Source organism: Pecten maximus, chromosome 19 (assembly GCF_902652985.1).
Source record: "Pecten maximus chromosome 19, xPecMax1.1, whole genome shotgun sequence".
NCBI classification, from domain to species: Eukaryota; Metazoa; Mollusca; class Bivalvia; order Pectinida; family Pectinidae; genus Pecten; species Pecten maximus.
Window position 1 is genome coordinate 30,775,858 of NC_047033.1, and position 6,000 is coordinate 30,781,857.

Sequence of the window (6,000 nt, forward strand, 5' to 3'; positions counted from 1 at the left end):
AAGTCCAACAATGTGAAGGACGAAAAGATCACAGGTTCAAGTCCAACAATGTGAAGGACGAGAAGATCACAGACTCAAGTCCAACAATGTGAAGGACGAAAAGATCACAGGTTCAAGTCCAACAATGTGAAGGACGAGACAGGCTCAAGTCCAACGATGTGAAGGACGAGAAAATCAGAGGCAGCACAATGTTTTGGAACTCAGAGTGTATTGTTTTAACCTATTTATAAAAAGTTTTCATGTGTAACGGCAATGGATTTTGAGATACATAATGTATGTACCTTTGTTTGAGAGTTGTGTCCCCTAGCCGAAGTATATATTTGTGTATGTATGAGAGTATTTTGTTGGATTATAGTTGAATTATTAATTGTGAATGTGAATATATATACTCAGAATATAAAATATATGTAGTATGGGAGTATGTATTTAGTTTGGGAATGATTGCAGGTAATTATACGGTTGTGTATTTTGTATTGAAAACAGTTTATGCTAATCTATGTGCACCATTGTGAATGGAAAAGTGTGCTAGTGTATATGTGTGAATGTAGCGAGTATGTGTGGGAAGTTGTATGAAGATATAGAAGCCATTGACTGGTACTTTATTACTTAAGTTGGTTGTTTACCGGCTGTCCAGTGAAACAAGGGGTCTTGGGAGAATGTCACATGACGTTTTTATCTGTAAATATTGAATAAAATTTTATGAAACTTAAAAAAAGAAGTTGGTTGTTTACTTCCTTCTGTACTTTCCCTTTTCCCTTCCACACTCTCCCTACACGTAAGAGAAGTCATCGGCTGGTTACTTTCCTTCAGTCTATATTTTGGGGTAATAGCTGTTTCGGGTATGATGCTGTGGAAGATGGTTTTATTCTGTGGTGCTGTAAATAAGTGTGGTTACTAGTTGTTTTATATTGCCAATGATGGATTATTGAATAAATGCAGGACCTGTATTTAATTCGAAAAATGATCGATGTTTCCATATATGTGTGATTTCCATCTAGATCACGGTATTTGCACCATGGAAGGAGTTCTAACGTTAGTCGGCCATATTCGATTTCTGAAATGCCAGTAAAACATCAGAAGTCATAGGATTCACTCAACAATGTGACGGGCGATGGTGACATGGAAAAAGATATACCGGGTTTTTATTATGTTATTTAGAGTAATTGACTTACAACTCCTGTCAGTTACGACCATTTAGCGTCTCTCCTATAGGCCTCTCGCTGATTAAATGAGGACCACACTGTAAATAAAATAATCTCTTCTGACGCTGATTGACACACGCATACAATAATGTTTGGCACACAAAAAGATTATGATTTACATCTATGTTAGTTGAAAAGGAAGAAAAAGATATTTCTATAGAATGTTATTCTAAACGAATTTATTGAAAAGTGTGAATCACTGACAAAAAGCTCTCAATTTCCGACCTTTCTCGGTAGTGTTCTGTTGAATAAAGAGAGTTCGTGAACCCGGTGACAACGGTAATTTGATCCCGGTGTCGAGGGAGATTCTATACCCTTGTACTATTGTGATTTATAATAGAATTATGTAAAGTACTATACGCTATTTCTGATGTGAATACGAAAAAGAGAAAGAATATTTCGTGTCTCACATTACAAAGTGTAAGTAGCAGGTGGTTCAAGTCTGAGTACAATGTTTTAAATACTTTCACGTAGAAGAAAAAAACACACTTTGAAATTAAGGCGCCTGTATCAATGAAAAACTATTTCATTGTTATTTAGATGATTTCAAAGCAAATGTACATATTATATTTGTAATTGGCTATTTACTGCGAGTTATGAGCTATCCTGTTTATAGTACTAGCCCAAAACGTTTCCACGGGGTGTATTCGGAAGAGGCGACAACATTTAGTATGCTGTCTTCTTCTCTCTTTCCTCTTTCTTCACACATTTTCTCTCCGAATACCCCCTCTCCCACCTCCAAACCAACCAAACCTCCACCTAACTCCTCTTGACACAGCCTGCTTGCCCTCATACGTAAATGATGTCATGTCAATGCGTCAAAAAAGGAAAGTGAACAGTTTCTCGATCTCCAGTTGAGTAGTTTTTACTTTACCGGTCTCCAGTTCGGCAGTTTTTACTCTACCGGTCTCCACTTCGGCAGTTTTTACTTTACCGGTCTCCAGTTCGGCAGTTTTTACTTTACCGGTCTCCAGTTCGGCAGTTTTGACTATACCGGTATCCAGTTCGGCAGTTTTGACTTTACCGGTCTCCAGTTCGGCAGTTTTTACTATACCGGTCTCCAGTTCGGCAGTTTTGACTTTACCGGTCTCCAGTTCGGCAGTTTTGACTATACCGGTCTCCAGTTCGGCAGTTTTTACTTTACCGGTCTCCAGTTCGGCAGTTTTTACTTTACCGGTCTCCAGTTCGGCAGTTTTTACTTTACCGGTCTCCAGTTCGGCAGTTTTTACTTTACCGGTCTCCAGTTCGGCAGTTTTTACTATACCGGTCTCCAGTTCGGCAGTTTTTACTTAACCGGTCTCCAGTTCGGCAGTTTTTACTTTACCTGTCTCCAGTTCGGCAGTTTTTACTTTACCGGTCTCCAGTTCGGCAGTTTTTACTTTACCGGTCTCCAGTTCGGCAGTTTTTACTATACCGGTCTCTAGTTCGGCAGTTTTTACTTTACCGGTCTCCAGTTCGGCAGTTTTTACTTTACCGGTCTCCAGTTCGGCAGTTTTTACTATACCGGTCTCCAGTTCGGCAGTTTTTACTTTACCGGCTCCAGTTCGGCAGTTTTTACTATACCGGTCTCCAGTTCGGCAGTTTTTACTTTACCGGTATCCAGTTCGGCAGTTTTGACTTTACCGGTCTCCAGTTCGGCAGTTTTACTTGACCGGTCTCCAGTTCGGCAGTTTTTACTATACCGGTCTCCAGTTCGGCAGTTTTTACTATACTGGGCTCCAGTTCGGCAGTTTTTAGTTTCCTGGTCTCCAGTTGAGTAATCTTTACTTTACCGGTGTCCAGTTTGGCAGTTCTCAATTTCTTGGTCTCCAGTTCGGCAGTTTTTAGTTTACTGGTCTCCAGTTCGGCAGTTCTCAGTTTCTTGGTCTCCAGTTCGGCAGTTTTTAGTTTCCTGGTCTCCAGTTGAGTAGTTTTTAGTTTACTGGTCTCCCGTTCGGCAGTTCTTAGTTTCTTGGTCTCCAGTTCGGCAGTTTTTAGTTTACTTGTCTCCAGTTCCGCAGTTTTAGTTTTTGGAGTACTTATCGGATAATATCGCTTTTTTTTCGGTTTAGCAGCAAATAAATAAGGTCCAAGTGTAGATGGTCATAAAGTTTATTTCCGTCTGTCATTTGTCGAATTTTTATATACGTTAAATGCGGGAGTGTGTTAGCACGTGCATTCACGTGCATACTTCACGGGAGAAATGAACTTCTGGATAAATCGTTAGAGCTACATGTATCTGCTGATAGTAGAATCAATTAGACAGATGCCATGTTTTTGAGGTCCTAAAGATGTTTTCGACCTTTGTGAGTTCGACGTTCGTGAGTCAGACATGTGCCTTTAACATCTCGACTGGTTGAATGACAGGTCCCTAAAAACACGCGCACTTATATTTCCTAAACTTAATTGAATCACACCATCAATAACATTAATCTGAACCACCTAATTTTCATTAAATATTTTTTTCAACATTTAATAGCAGTCCTCAACGACTGTGGTCAAGTTTCAGTTTGTTACATCTGATTTTTAAATTCTTGTTAATGTCCAATTTTTTCCTATCTAAAAACAGTTATTTTCCGCCTGATCATTTCACTTAGTAATAAAAATAGTTATTTCATATAGATAGAATCGTTAGTTAGACAGATTAATATGATAACCATGGCCATTATTGTAATTTCCTTAACTCTGTAGATAACCTAGATATCTTGGTAATTTGATGAATATCAACATAAAATAATCCCTGGAATTAAGCTATTTATCTTTAAAGGAATTATGAAATCAGTGATTACCGTCTGTGAGTGACAGCTGTTGAAATACGGGGATACATCACTGTGATCGTGTATCTTGTCTGCCCTGGGTTTATATACACAGAGTTGTACACTGTCGATGGTATGATCATATCCAAATACCTAATTGGGAATTATCAATATCATTTTAACATAAAACATTCTGGTTTTGGTATATAAACTTATCAAAATTTGAAAGCCAGCTTAGATTTGTATTCTTGTGGAAGATAGGGCTATATAAAAAAAAATAAAAAAATAAATAAATAAAAAATAAATAAATAGATAAACAAGGCCGAATTGAAAGTGTCATGGACAAAAAAAATGTTCCAAGAAAATATTTACACGTGGAGCATGGGAGAGGAAATATTTACACGTGCACCAAGGGAGAGGAAATATTTACACTTGGACCATGAGAGAGGAAATATTTACACGTGCACCATGGGAGAGGAAATATTTACACGTGCACCATGGGAGAGAAAATATTTACACGTGGACCATGGGAGAGGAAATATTTACACGTGCACCAAGGGAGAGGAAATATTTACACTTGGACCATGAGAGAGGAAATATTTACACGTGGAGCATGGGAGAGGAAATATTTACACGTGAACCATGGGAGAGAAAATATTTACACGTGAACCATGGGAGAGGAAATATTTACACGTGCACCATGAGAGAGGAAATATTTACACGTGGACCATGAGAGAGGAAATATTTACACGTGCACCATGGGAGGAAATATTTACACGTGGAACATAGGAGAGGAAATATTTACACGTGCACAATGGGAGGAAATATTTACACGTGCACCATGGGAGAGAATATATTTATACGTGAACCATGGGAGAGGAAATATTTACACGTGAACCATGGGAGAGGAAATATTTACACTTGGACCATGGGAGACAAAATATTTTCACGTGGACCATGGGAGAGGGAATTTTTTCACGTGGACCATGGGAGAGGGAATATTTATACGTGAACCATGGGAGAGGAAATATTTACACGTGAACCATGAACATGGATAAGGGATGGGAGCGCTCTTACAAAAAAATATTGATTCATTGAGGGCAACCATGCCTCTTAATACTTTATGTTAATATAAATCTGTCAGTGTTCGACATCTGGTTTAGAAATCGTAATATTCCGATAGGTATGTTGCGCAACAGGGATTTTACAACCAAGAAACGGAAAGTTCATGATCGAAAAAAATAGCAATGCCATACTAGATATCTTATGTTGAATAATCGTTAGCGCAGCGTTTGATAGAGCTGCCCTGATATTCGATAATACAACTTTGGCATCAATTCTCGTTATCGTTAAACATTCTTGCCACCATAACACCATTTTACCCCAAAGCGATAACACTTGAAGCGAATATGATTGTAAATTCCATAATCATTAAACGTTGATTTCTTCTTATAGATACACGAGCATATACATTAAAAAAGTACTGTAAATATATGTTTACTAGTTTTATAATACTATTCACCTCGGTTGGTGCTACACGGAAAAGGCCGAATGAAGTCACGTGGTGCGAGTATCAGTCCGCGCAGCCTTCTGCGTATTAGCGGTAACATTTCCATTCTTACAAAACACGGTTGCGGTTTCTTTCATCAAATTGGGAAAGTCTTTGTTTGATTAGATATATATTTCTTTTTTATATTTCCCAACAGTAATTTTGTACAGTTATAGCCGCTTAATTACATTACGTGGCCTTCGGGGCCATTCGGGAAACAGAGAAGGTATTTCGAAATCAACAAAATTCCTCATAATTCATTTGGTGCATAAAAGTCATTAACTTGTGTGATATCTTTTGTCTTCTTCCTTGTTTTCTTCTTTACCTCATTCTGTGTATATTTATCAACATAGACAATTCGTAATACTTCAATAGGAGATGATGAGTACACAGTCTATATATCAAACAGTTCTTATTGGTCAATAGCTTGTACCTATCGTATACCTACAAGTACCTGTTTACACTTATACTGATGAGTAAACATGTATATTTATAGACAACAAAGACTCAATAC